The sequence below is a fragment of the Electrophorus electricus genome, chromosome 18, assembly GCF_013358815.1.
Source record: "Electrophorus electricus isolate fEleEle1 chromosome 18, fEleEle1.pri, whole genome shotgun sequence".
NCBI classification, from domain to species: domain Eukaryota; kingdom Metazoa; phylum Chordata; class Actinopteri; order Gymnotiformes; family Gymnotidae; genus Electrophorus; species Electrophorus electricus.
Window position 1 is genome coordinate 4,249,190 of NC_049552.1, and position 15,000 is coordinate 4,264,189.

Sequence of the window (15,000 nt, forward strand, 5' to 3'; positions counted from 1 at the left end):
TGCATTCATATACGTGTGTGCATACGAGTTTGTGTATATGTGTGTACATACATGCACACTTGTGTGCGCGTCTGTGAGTGTGCATGTATACATATATATGCATGCATCTGTGTGTGTATATATTTGCTGGTGCATGTGTGAGTGTGTCTGCGTACATATGTGCATGTGCATCTGTGTGTAATTTCTGAGTGAGATGAGAAATGTTTGCTTTGGTCGTGTCATAGTAAGGAAAGCATGGAACTGAGAGATGGCGTACATAGTCACTGTGTGTGTGTATGTGTGTGTGAGAGTGTGAGCGCATGTGCGTGTGTGTTTATGTGCACACGTGTGTGTGTGTCTGTTTGCAATTCTCCCCTGTCCCACAGCTCTCAGAACCTGCCAGGGAAGTGTGTGTGCTCCAAACCTTTATTAACAGCAGATGATGTAATTGCCTGTAAATTCAGCCAGAACTCTCGTATAGGACCCACGAACCTACAAACCCAGATCAGACCTGAAGGGCTAGGCACCGCGTGGCCTCGGTGCTGGGCTATTCCGCAGCGGCCATGATATCATTCTTACTGGTCTATCACATGCCTGCAGGCTGCATAATTTCACATCAAGGAGATTCCAGCCATGCACGTGGCATGCGTGCTAACTGAAGCCTCTCCATCTGTCGTTATGGCACTGGAATCGGCTCGCTCCAACCCCCCCCCCCCCCCCATTCCCGCCCACTGGAACGTGTCACAGCTTTCCTGATTGGAACATGTAATTTGGGGTGTATTTCTGCTGGGTCATTCACAGGAATTCTGCTGGTCTCAGACAAGGATGCGCAGTATTAGAGAAAACATTTCTGACAACAGGCCACTTGTCAGGTGGTGGAATTGTATTAATAAGTCAAATCTGGACACCTCAGAGGCCCCGCTAGGGGTCGGGGGGTGGGGTGTGTGTGTGTGGGGGGTGTGTGGGGGGGTGAGGTTGGTTGAGTCCAGACCCTCATCCCTTACTGTACCTTCTATATCAATTTCAATGTGGTTCTGAATAATTCACAATAGCTACTGAATAATATGCCAAACACAATAACCGTGGAGTTTAAGTGGCTTATAAGATGATATGTAAACTACATTCATAGGCTCATGTGTCTTCTAATAATTACATTTCATACATTCTTGGCTAACAAAAGGCACAAGTCCTCCGGGTCTCCTGCAGGTGGTTAAGACGTGGCACTGAGGGTGGAGATGTTTCTCCTGCCTCACGCCGGGCTGACTCTTCTCCCTGCCTCATGCTGGGCTGACTCATCTCCCTGCCTCACGCTGGACTGACTCTTCTCCCTGCCTCACGCTGGACTGACTCTTCTCCCTGCCTCATGCTGGGCTGACTCATCTCCCTGCCTCACGCTGGACTGACTCTTCTCCCTGCCTCATGCTGGGCTGACTCTTCTCCCTACCTCACACCGGACTGACTCGTCTCCCTGCCTCATGCCGGGCTCACTGGTCTCTTTGCTTCATGCCAGGCTGACTGGTCTCTCTGCCCCATACCAGGCTGACTCATCTCCCTGCCTCACGCTGGACTGACTCTTCTCTCTGCCTCGTGGTGAATTCTCCACAGAGCCCGAGTCCCACGCATGCAGAGGTCGACAGCCACTCACAGTGGTGCCCTGACTCACTATCAGCTCTGGTCATGTGATTCAGCATCACACACATTTAGCACTGAGGAGGAAAACACACGAGGCGAGCACACCTCCACTTTAGGCCTTCAGCCAGCATACTGCCAATACACACACAACACACACTCTTTCTCTTTTTCGCTATCTCTCTTTCACACACTCACACACACGTACACACATACACACACAAACACGTGGAAAACCCAACACAGTCTGATAAACACCCCCCAACCACAACACACACACAGACACATCCTCCACCCAAACACACCCCCAGTGACACACTGGCTCTGGTGTCCTGTGGTTTCCTGGTTGCCCTGGTCTCTGGTGAGGAGTATTTTAGGAACTTTTCAGTCTAAATAAATGAGCGCCTCGCTAGGCTGCTGTTGCCAAGGCTCGCAGCCCGAGCACAGAGCAACAGATCAATGAAAAGCCGTTGCCTTTCAATCTTCCCTGCTATTCCCAGACCTTGGGGCCAAGTCTGTAACTGAGCCTGTGGACTAGCAAAGCTGTAATTTAGAGTCTGCTCTTACACACACACACACACACACACACAAAGGCACACATGGTCACACAGAGACTCATGAAACTGCTATGTTGATAAATGCGTTGTACGTACCGTGTGTATAGTCTCGTGTGTGATTAGCGGCCCTGACTCAGGTTTATATGGCTCCCCTCTAGTCATTAGTTCTGCCTGAGTCTTCATGCCGGGATTTTCATTAAATCCCACGTACTATCAACCTACTCGACACCCGGCGCTCAGTGCGCAGAGCTGGGGAGGGACTCAGCTCAATTAGTCTATCACTGAACCTTGTGAAAGCCTAATTGGGTGAGTTGATGTTCAAGCTCCTCCCAGGGGGTGGGGTCACACAGTCCTCCACTGCCCTAACAGGCTTTTTTTTGGTCTGTCTTTTTTTTTTTTACCCATGGATTTTACTCATGATCCCGATGGAGAAAAAAGTCTAAAATAACACTTGGAGTTCCTTTTTTGGAAAGAGCAGCTGGACCATAAACGGGCAGAACAGTGAGCAAACTCAAACAGGAAGCCCTGCGACGGCAGGTGGTAAATCAGAATAAACCAGGCGATAAATTGGAATACATCGGGGATTAAACTGGGATAAGTGAGGAATAAATGGGGATAAATGAGGGGATGAGTCGGAGGATAAATCAGGCCCGTGCTGATGGGATTGAGCGGCTGTCAGAGAAGAACTTTTAGACGGGAGAGAGAGATGGGGACAGCGAGAAGGGAAGGAGTGTTTTACATGGAATCTCAGTGGAGTCAAACGCACCATCATAGAGAGGAAAGGACAGGAGAAGAACAGAGAGAGCAAGGGAGGGATGGAGAAAGAGAGAGAGATAGAGGAGAGAGAGAGAGGGATGGAGAAAGAGAGAGAGAGGAGAGAGAGAGGGATGGAGAAAGAGAGAGAGAGGAGAGAGAGAGGGATGGAGAAAGAGAGTGAGAGAGGAGAGAGAGAGGGATGGAGAAACAGAGAGAGAGAGGAGAGAGAGAGGGATGGAGAAAGAGAGTGAGAGAGGAGAGAGAGAGGGATGGAGAAAGAGAGAGATAGAGGAGAGAGGGAGGGTTGGAGAAAAAGAGAGATAGAGGAGAGAGAGAGGGATGGAGAAAGAGAGAGAGAGGAGAGAGAGAGGGATGGAGAAAGAGAGTGAGAGAGGAGAGAGAGAGGGATGGAGAAAGAGAGAGAGAGAGGAGAGAGAGAGAGGGATGGAGAAAGAGAGAGAGATAGAGGAGAGTGAGAGAGGGATGGAGAAAGAAAGAGAGAGAGAAGAAAAAGAGAGGGATGGAGAAAGAGAGATAGAGGAGAGTGAGAGAGGGATGGAGAAAGAGAGAGACAGAGGAGAGAGAGGGATGGAGAAAGAGAGAGATAGAGGAGAGTGAGAGAGGGATGGAGAAAGAGAGAGAGAGAGAGAGGAGAGAGAGAGAGGGATGGAGAAAGAGAGAGACAGAGGAGAGAGGGATGGAGAAAGAGAGAGATAGAGGAGAGAGAGAGAGGGATGGAGAAAGAGAGAGATAGAGGAGAGAGAGAGAGGGATGGAGAAAGAGAGAGAGATAGAGGAGAGAGAGAGAGGGATGGAGAAAGGGAGAGACAGAGGAGAGAGAGAGGGATGGAGAAAGAGAGAGAGAGAGGAGAGTGAGAGAGGGATGAAGAAAGAGAGAGAGATAGAGGAGAGTGAGAGAGGGATGGAGAAAGAGAGAGAGATAGAGGAGAGTGAGAGAGGGATGGAGAAAGAGAGAGAGATAGAGGAGAGAGAGAGGGATGGAGAAAGAGTGAGAGAGGAGAGAGAGAGGGATGGAGAAAGAGAGAGAGAGAGGAGAGAGAGAGAGGGATGGAGAAAGAGAGAGAGAGGAGAAAAAGAGAGGGATGGAGAAAGAGAGATAGAGGAGAGTGAGAGAGGGATGGAGAAAGAGAGAGAGATAGAGGAGAGTGAGAGAGGGATGGAGAAAGAGAGAGACAGAGGAGAGAGAGGGATGGAGAAAGAGAGAGATAGAGGAGAGAGAGAGAGGGATGGAGAAAGAGAGAGACAGAGGAGAGAGAGGGATGGAGAAAGAGAGAGATAGAGGAGAGTGAGAGAGGGATGGAGAAAGAGAGAGAGAGAGAGAGGAGAGAGAGAGGGGGATGGAGAAAGAGAGAGACAGAGGAGAGAGAGGGATGGAGAAAGAGAGAGATAGAGGAGAGTGAGAGAGGGATGGAGAAAGAGAGAGAGAGAGGAGAAAAAGAGAGGGATGGAGAAAGAGAGATAGAGGAGAGAGAGAGGGATGGAGAAAGAGAGAGAGATAGAGGAGAGTGAGAGAGGGATGGAGAAAGAGAGAGACAGAGGAGAGAGAGGGATGGAGAAAGAGAGAGATAGAGGAGAGTGAGAGAGGGATGGAGAAAGAGAGAGAGAGAGAGAGGAGAGAGAGAGGGATGGAGAAAGAGAGAGACAGAGGAGAGAGAGGGATGGAGAAAGAGAGAGATAGAGGAGAGTGAGAGAGGGATGGAGAAAGAGAGAGAGAGAGAGAGAGGAGAGAGAGAAAAAAGCAGCAGATGACGTGGAAAAAGAATAAGAGAGAGGGAGGGAATGTATGTGTGTGAGAGAGAGAGAGAGGAGACAGAAATACAGCAAAAGAGGGAAAAGGAGAGGCAGAGAGAAAGATAGAAGACAGAGGAAGACAGAGAGATATGGAGAGAGAGAGGGAGAGAGAGAGAGAGAGGGAGAGTGGGGGAGAGAGAGAGAGAGAGAGAGGGAGAGAGAGAGAGAGAGAGAGAGAGAGAGAGAGAGAGAGGGCGAGAGAGGGAGAGAGAGAGAGAGGGAGAGAGAGAGAGAGAGAGAGAGAGAGAGAGAGAGAGAGAGGGCGAGAGAGGGAGAGAGGGAGAGAGGGAGAGAGAGAGAGAGGGAGAGAGAGAGAGAGAGAGAGAGAGAGAGAAGAGGCCAAAGGGAGGAGACCAAGGAGGCGACAACTCCAGGCATCTGAGGCACATAAAACAGACTCACATCTGCTATTGATCACCAAAGAAAAAAAGGGGAAAAAAGTGAGGAGCAAAGAAAGACAGAATAAAGAGAGAGAGAGAGAGAGAGAGAGAGAGAGAGAGAGAGAGAGAGAGAGAGAAGGAAGGAGGGAGGTTCCCACAAACATTTGGTGTGTCCTGGCAGTTATAAAAAGCCTTTGGCACTGCAGACTACTTATTATTGTGGTTTATAAAAGAAAAAGAGGAATAAGATAGAAGGAGGGACACACCCACGATGAGAACCTGAGAACACACAGGCCTTCCTGATGAGGGACACACCCATGACGAGAACCTGAGAACACACAGGCCTTCCTGATGAGGGACACACCCATGATGAGAACCTGAGAACACACAGGCCTTCCTGATGAGGGACACACCCATGACGAGAACCTGAGAACACACAGGCCTTCCTGATGAGGAACACACCCATGACGAGAACCTGAGAACACACAGGCCTTCCTGATGAGGGACACACCCATGATGAGAACCTGAGAACACACAGGCCTTCCTGATGAGGGACACACCCACGACGAGAACCTGAGAACGCACAGGCCTTCCTGATGAGGAACACACCCATGACGAGAACCTGAGAACGCATAGGCCTTCTTGATGAGGGACACACCCACGATGAGAACCTAAGAATGCACAGGCCTTCCTGATGAGGGACACACCGACAACGAGAACCTGAGAACACACAGGCCTTCCTGTGTGAGGGACACACCCACAACGAGAACCTGAGAACACACAGGCCTTCCTGATGAGGGACACACCCACGACGAGAACCTGAGAACACATAGGCCATCCTGAGGAGGAACACACTGACTGTGAATGTAACAATCCACCTCTGGTAGTCTTCACCTTAATAGATGTGCATGGACAAGCGTATCACACATGGACTTCCCATTTCTCAGTAAATCCCGTGCCCTGAACCAAACGCTCAACGGCCCCAATCCATTCACTGAATTGATCTCTCTCTTGGCAAAACTCTTAACACATTTTCACTCACTAAAACACGTTTAGCACAGCAATGCACTGGTGATGCAGAAGTGGCAGAAGTTATATACAATTACAGCACAGATGTCACGGCATACACACGATGATGCCAAGCTGGCCACGCTTGTTGCTAACGATGACATGATATTAATGCAGGTTAAGAGCGCAGTCGAGAGCGCACAGTCGGCACCGACAACGGACGGAAACAATCGGGGAGGTAAAGGAGGAAGAGTGCGATTTATGTAAGAGGGGATTTACGAGGAGGAAGAAGAGGAGGAGGAGGAAGAAGGGCAAAACCAAAGCCGGGAAGAGAAATTCTCGGCCGAAATCCGAGCATCTGCATTCTAGTTCATGAAGCGACCATGAGGGAGGCAGGAGAGAGAATACAAACCAGTCTGAACGGGTTCACTCTGGTGCTCGCCATAATCAGGGAATTCAGAGCGGAGAACTGGGTCAAGTGCAGATGTTTGGTCAAGTGCAGATGTTTCTGTAGATCACTTTACCAGTATAAAGGAGACTGGGAGGGACATGCATCACTGTTTTCACTGCATGGATAGTTTTGTAACTGGACTTTCCGTTGTTGTGGAATTGCAAGACTACCACTTTGGGGTGACTCCTGTTCTCCCAGCAGCAGGAGATTCTCAAAGTTGACATGGTCCTTCAAAACAATCAGACTGTGTGAAATACAGGACTGAGTTGTTGGAGACAACACCATCAGACTGAAATACAGCATTGAGTTGTTGGAGACAACACCATCAGACTGAAATACAGCATTGAGTTGTTGGAGACAACACCATCAGACTGAAATACAGCACTGAGTTGTTGGAGACAACACCATAAGACTGAAATACAAAACTGAGTTGTTGAACACAACACCATCAGACTGTAAAATACAATACTGAGTTGTTGGAGACAACACCATCAGACTGTGAAATACAACACTGAGTTGTTGGAGACAACACCATAAGACTGAAATACAACACTGAGTTGTTGGAGACAACACCATCAGACTGTGAAATACAACACTGAGTTGTTGGAGACAACACCATCAGACTGAAATACAAAACTGAGTTGTTGGAGACAACACCATCAGACTGTAAAATACAACACTGAGTTGTTGAACACAACACCATCAGACTATGAAATACAACACTGAGATGTTGGAGACAACACCATAATACTGAAATACAAAACTGAGTTGTTGAACACAACACCATCAGACTGTGAAATACAACACTGAGATGTTGAAGACAATGCCATAAGACTGAAATACAACACTGAGTTGTTGGAGACAACACCATCAGACTGTGAAATGCAGCACTGAGTTGTTGAAGACACCATCAGACTATGAATTACAGCACTGAGTTGTTGGAGCCGACACCATCAGACTGTGAAATACAACACTGAGATGTTGGAGGGATCAAAAGTGTCAGCCTTTCCACCGTGTCCTCCAATCCCACAGGGTGCACATAAAGGAGGTTTACAGAGTACCCTCAGAGCACAGTTCAAAGGGTCAAAGTTCAACCATTTCAGTATGTGCACCTAAGTGTACAGACACATTCAGTGTTGACTGTTTACAGTACAACAGTACACTCCAAACTACTGTCAAGTTGCATTACACTGTACTGTATGTAAATTAGAAGTACGTACACGTCTGTCTTTTTGGAGCACTTAAACAACTGTGTCTATTTCTGTGTATGTGGTTGTTATCCGACTCCATGGACCCCATGAATACATTTCTGTGGACGACACTGGCTTCAGTCTGATGAAGAGGAGGAGAAACTGGAACTCAGTCGGTTCTGGTGGAGGTGTGCCACTGGCAATCGTGGGGTTCGCCACCGTAATGCCCCCTTGGGTTCACTGAACATCCACCAACCTCTGACATTTCTGGATGTCTCCGTCCAATCATCCAGTGATTCCTAAATGTTCGTCGTCCCCCACCACGCTCATGTTCCCTCAGCCCAGTAGAAGAGTTGTCCTCCACATTCCCGTTGAAGGTATACGACCGAAACCCTAAACCGCAGGAAATTTTCTCGCCATGGTAGGGAGACACAGGTGTCTTGCCAAGGGTAGATCCAACACTGCAGAAGGTTCCTCCTCAGTTGCCCGGTTACAGAGAACGCTGGCCGTGATGTAGGCGTAGTGCTCTGGCCTGGGCCAAAATGAATCACTTTCTGGCTTTGATTTTGCAGTTACATTTACAACGTGCTATTATGTGCTTCTCAGTTACAGTCTGACTGTGCCCTTTGGTGGTTTACAGTTCTGTATTTTTACTGTATGAGCTATAAGTGCTGAATCCACAGACCTTCAGCAATGTATTGCTTGCAGTACTTACAGTAAGCAATATCTAAACTGTGTTGCTAAGTTGTAAGTATTTTGTGGGAAAGCACAAAATGCATTTACTGTATTATAAACACACTTTTTGTCTGGAGCTACATGCCCCGATCACAGTGTTTTCCATTTTTTCCTCAGTATGTAATGAAGGCTTCATAGCATTTTTGACTGGCTCTGCTTGTGATCTGTAAACACTGTTTGATTTTGATGATGGGTTTTGTATTAAGAGAGGTTTTTTGAATGTAGTGTCTTAGCCATGGTGAAAAATTACAAAACAAATCTAGAAAATGTCATTAACTTAAAAAACGTATTCAATAGTTACTATCTAATTACATATTAGGGCAGTGGTAGTTCCGCTAAATGCCATAAATGTAAATGTATATTAGCACAGGCACCAACAAACCCACAAACACCTCCCACAACACAAAACACTTATACGCCCCTCCCCCAACACAAAGCACTTATACACCCCTCCCCAACACAAAACATTTATACGCCCCTCCCCCAACACAAAACACTTATACACCCATCCCTTCCCCAACACAAAACACTTATATGCCCCTCCCTTCCCCAACACAAAACACTTATACGCCCCTCCCCAACACAAAACATTTATACGCCCCTCCCCAACACAAAACACTTATATGCCCCTCCCCCAACACAAAACACTTATACACCCATCCCTTCCCCAACACAAAACACTTATATGCCCCTCCCCAACACAAAACACTTATACACCCCTCCCCCAACACAAAACACTTATACACCCATCCCTTCCCCAACACAAAACACTTATACACCCCTCCCCAACACAAAACATTTATACGCCCCTCCCCCAACACAAAACACTTATACACCCATCCCTTCCCCAACACAAAACACTTATATGCCCCTCCCCCAACACAAAACACTTATACACCCATCCCTTCCCCAACACAAAACACTTATACGCCCCTCCCCCAACACAAAGCACTTATACACCCCTCCCCAACACAAAACATTTATACGCCCCTCCCCCAACACAAAACACTTATACACCCATCCCTTCCCCAACACAAAACACTTATATGCCCCTCCCCCAACACAAAACACTTATATGCCCCTCCCTTCCCCAACACAAAACACTTATATGCCCCTCCCCAACACAAAACATTTATACGCCCCTCCCCCAACACAAAACACTTATACACCCATCCCTTCCCCAACACAAAACACTTATATGCCCCTCCCCCAACACAAAACACTTATATGCCCCTCCCTTCCCCAACACAAAACACTTATATGCCCCTCCCCAACACAAAGCACTTATACACCCATCCCTTCCCCAACACAAAACACTTATATGCCCCTCCCTTCCCCAACACAAAACACTTATATGCCCCTCCCCCAACACAAAACACTTATACACCCATCCCTTCCCCAACACAAAACACTTATATGCCCCTCCCCAACACAAAACACTTATATGCCCCTCCCTTCCCCAACACAAAACACTTATATGCCCCTCCCCCAACACAAAACACTTATATGCCCCTCCCCCAAAATATTTGGTATGCTGTTTTATCAGCTCTTGTGTTATTAGATGATAAAGGCACCACGAGCTTGCCAGGAATCGTTTTTACAGTAACCAACAGTGGTATCAGTATTTCCATTATTTCCATCTGATGTCATTGAAGTGATGTTTCCAATACCAGAATATTGGAGGGAAAGAGAAGAGAGGAGAGGAGAGGAGAGGAGAAGAGAGGAGAGGAGAGGAGAGGAGAGGAGAGGAGAAGAGAGGAGAGGAGAGGAGAGGAGAGGAGAAGAGAGGAGAGGAGAGAAGAGGAGAGGAGAAGAGAGGAGAGGAGAGGAGAGAAGAGGAGAGGAGAGGAGAAGAGAGGAGAGGAGAGGAGAGGAGAGGAGAGAAGAGGAGAAGAGAGGAGAGGAGAGGAGAGGAGAGAAGAGGAGAAGAGAGGAGAGGAGAGGAGAGGAGAGGAGGTTCTGGGTCAAGGAGCAGTCATCACACACAAACACACACGCACACACACACACACACACACACATACACACATACACGTGCTCTCGCACTCGCACATGCACACACACACACACACACACACACACACACACACACACACACACATGCTCTCGCACTCGCACATGCACACACACACACTCACACACAGCACTTTTGGTGCATTACAGGAAATAAACAAACATCTTTCGGCCCTGATATCCCCGATTTCCAGGTGATGGTATGACCTGGAGAGGCGGAGTCATGTCTTATGGAATCATCCCTCCTAGTGGGCGGAGACATGCAAAACACTTATTCTTGCAGGGAACCAAACAATTACAACGGCCTGCAACCAACAGTGTCAGAGAGAAAAGAGATCCTGGTTGCGGTCATGTTTCTTCATGACTTTTGGTGGAGGTGTGTTGCGTACAGACAGAACCGCGGGACACCCGCTGTTCCGAAACCGCTGCATCAAAATCTTCACAACACATTAGTTCAGCGGTTACACCCAAAGACTCCATTCACCCAGCGCAAGTCTTGACGCCATGTGGAACCCTGCTCCGGCCAAACGACCTTTTAATGGCAAACACGGCCTCGCTAACGTCGGCCATCACAGAATGAGCACTTGCTGTTTCTCACTGCAGGGCTACAGTCTGTCAGTGCTACAGCCTGTCAGTTACTAATCCTGTCAGTACTATAGCCTGTCAGTTACTAATCCTGTCAGTACTACAGCCTGTCAGTTACTAATCCTGTCAGTACTACAGCCTGTCAGTTACTAATCCTGTCAGTACTACAGCCTGTCAGTTACTAATCCTGTCAGTACTACAGCCTGACAGTTACTAATCCTGTTAATGCTACAGCCTGTCAGTTACTAATCCTGTTAATGCTACAGCCTGACAGTTACTAATCCTGTCAGTACTACAACCTGACAGTTACTAATCCTGTCAGTATTACAGCCTGTCAGTTACTAATCCTGTTAGTGCTACAGCCTGTCAGTTACTAATCCTGTCAGTACTACAGCCTGTCAGTTACTAATCCTGTTAATGCTACAGCCTGGCAGTTACTAATCCTGTCAGTACTACAACCTGACAGTTACTAATCCTGTCAGTATTACAGCCTGTCAGTTACTAATCCTGTTAGTGCTACAGCCTGTCAGTTACTAATCCTGTCAGTACTACAGCCTGTCAGTTACCAATCCTGTCAGTACTACAGCCTGTCAGTTACTAATCCTGTCAGTACTACAGCCTGTCAGTTACTAATCCTGTTATTGCTACAGCCTGTCAGTTATAAATCCTGTCAGTACTACAGTCTGTCAGTTACTAATCCTGTTAGTGCTACAGCCTGTCAGTTATAAATCCTGTCAGTACTACAGTCTGTCAGTTAAAAAGCCTGTCAGTACTAAGTTCAAAGTTCATAGTTCAAAGTTGATTTGGCACATGCTTTTTGTAATGGCTATGTCTGTGGTCAAGGAGAGACACAGGGAAATGGATGCAGATTAATGAATAAATAAATATTTTACGATGAATGAAGAGGGGATGTATAATATGCATATATATATATATATATATATATACACAATGTACAATTTCCAATTTTTTGTTTTTTATGATGTTATCGTGGACATCATATGCAGAGTACACAGAGTAGTCCCCACAGTTCATCAGTTGCCTTGAATCAGGGCCCAAATGGCCTGCAGGAAGAAGCTCCTCTTCAGTCTCTCTGTGTTGGTCTTCAGGGAGCGAAAGCTCTTCCCTGACCTCAACAGGGAGAAGAGCCTATTGTTGGGATGGGTGGGGTCCTTCACAATCCTCCTGGCCTTGGTCTGGCACCGCTTGTAATATGTGGTCTACAGGTCAGGAAGTTTCGTATGAGTGATGCGCTCTGCTGAATGCAGCACACTCTGGATTGCTTGTCTGTCCTTCTTGGTGCAGTTCCCAAACCAGACTGTGATGTTTCCCATGAGGATGTTCTCAACAGTGCAGGTGTAGAAGTTGCGAAGCACCTTGGAGGGCAGTCTGAACTCTACTACAGCCTGTCAGTTGTAAAGCCTGTCAGGACTATAGCCTGTCAGTTATAAAGCCTGTCAGTTGCAAAGTCTGTCAGTACTGCAGCCTGTCAGTTATAAAGCCTGTCAGTTGTAAAGCCTGTCAGGACTACAGCCTATCAGTTATAAAGCCTGTCAGTTGTAAAGCCTGTCAGTACTACAGCCTATCAATTATAAAGCCTGTCAGTTGTAAAGCCTGTCAGTACTACAGCCTGTCAGGACTACAGCCTGTCACTTATAAAGCCTGTCAGTTGTAAAGCCCATCAGGACTACAGCCTGTCAGTTATAAAACTTGTCAGTTGTAAAGCCTGTCAGGACTACAGCCTGTCAGTTGTAAGGCTTGTCAGGACTACAGCCTGTCAGTTATAAAGCCTGTCAGTTGTAAAGCCTGTCAGGACTACAGCCTATCAATTATAAAGTTTGTCAGGACTACAGCCTGTCAGTTATGAAGCCTGTCATTTATAAAGCCTGTCAGGTCTACAGCCTGTCAGTTGTAAAGCCTGTCAGGACTACAGCCTGTCAGTTGTAAAACCTGTGAGGACTACAGCCTGTCAGTTATAAAGCCTGTCAGGTCTGTCCTCTATTAAGTTAAGAGTCTTTGTTCATCACTTGCTCACAGTAAGAAGAGGGTTGGTCTTTAGTGCCGAAGCTTGCTGACACCTCAGATCTGAAAGCACAGATTTGGGCCCAGTTCTAGTCTAAACATACCATGGGCCCATAGAACCCAGACGTCCTCTTACACAAGTTAACACACACCTCACTTTCGGAGTGGACCTCCGGTTCCCGATGAGGTGTGTGTGTGTGTGTGTGTGTGTGTGTGTGTGCGTGCGTGAAGGTCTCTGGAGCATGTCTCTCCCTCAGCACCACTCCTGCTCTACTGACTGATGATTCTTCTCCAGAGATGATTCTTCTCTCTTCCTTACTGAACCACTTCTGCTACACTCCATCCCTCCATCAATCCTTCCCTCCAGAGACTGAAAGGCCGAGGGCAGGGCCAGTTTTAGGTGTCAGCAATGTTTGTTTGGGAAAAATGATTTCTTGCTGTCTCTGCCTCTCTGTCGTTCTCGCTCTCATTTTCTTTCTCTCTTAGTCCCTTTCTTTCTCTGTCTTTTTGTGGCTGTTATTGTTGCCATAACACAGGAACAGGGGAGACTGTTATGAGCAGCCTATTTATTTCCCAACTGCTTCAGTATTAAAGTACAATAAGAATTCTGTGGGTTTGCTTAGAAGTTTAAAAAAAATCAGATGAGAAAAGGCCACAAACAATTGCGAGCGTGACAACATCCTCCCTCCACCAGACAGCACAGCCTTGTCAAACTGCACACATGCCTTGGTTTTTATTGGCTGTATTATTGTAATGGCTCTTTGTCCAATACTGAAGACTATATTTCACACACACACACACACACACACACACACACACACACACACACGCAGGCACACACACACGCACGCACGCACACACGCACGCATACACACACAATCAGCATGGTATCTGCTCAAACAAACATAGCAATCCTATCAATGGTTGCATGCCAGATAACATTAAGGCAAACAGCTCTCCCAGTGACAGGCAAGCAAAACAAAAGAGGGTCTCCACAGTTACGTACATGTCGGCATGGGCCCCGCGTCAGGCTCACAGACACTGACAGCGCAGTGAGACGGGTACACAGGAGAGAACATGATGCCCCGGGCTGAGTGCGCATGCCAGCACACAAGCGCAGCACTGTTACGCAGTTGGACCGAGCGCAGATTGCTAATTGAAACGTGCGCGTGCACACTCGCAGCTCTGGGTGTTACTGCCATGGGAGAGATCAGGTTCTCCCAGCTGGAGGACAGCAGGACTGAAGCTGCTTTTGCAGGTTGATGGTGTGAGGAAGGAGAGGAAGACAGATATGTGGTGACTTTAGGGGAGAAAGCTCTCTCTCTCTATCTATCTGTCTGTCTGTCTGTCTGTCTGTCTGTCTGTCTGTCTGTCTGTCTGTCTGTCTGTCTGTCTGTCTGTCTGTCTGTCTGTCTGTCTGTCTGTCTGTCTGTCTGTCTGTCTGTCTGTCTGTCTGTCTGTCTGTCTTGGACCTATCTTGTTTTCTTGCTCTACACACTTCACAGCCCTCCTTTCTTTTTTATTTTTAGATGTATTTCCCATGGAAATCTGGCAAAAAACACCCCATGTCATTAACTCCATCTCTGTGCCACAATGTACACAGTGAAATATGCTCCTCATTAAACTAGATAATCATTCCCGTTCAGAACATACCCCGGCCAGAAGTATCCCCAGAAGGCTGGCTGTTCTGGTGCCAAGCTGCCTGTTTTGTTGCAGTTTACTTTATTGTGCTTCTCTCGTGAGCCTGGATTGGTTTAAAATTGAAACAGGTCTCCCTGTGTTGGCAAGGGGCGAAACCCGCACACGAACCTGGGCACTGTGGCGCGGTCAGATCTCTGAGGCAGGGTGGCACAGAGGACGTCCAGCAACAGGAAGAGAGACCTG

General features: G+C 47.5%; 1 protein-coding gene across 2 annotated transcripts in view; it reads right to left on the reverse strand.

Annotated features, from left to right (window-relative positions):
* Window positions 1-15,000, reverse strand: part of adgrd1 (adhesion G protein-coupled receptor D1) — a 62,391-nt gene that overhangs the window by 22,186 nt on the left and 25,205 nt on the right. The window lies entirely within an intron of this gene.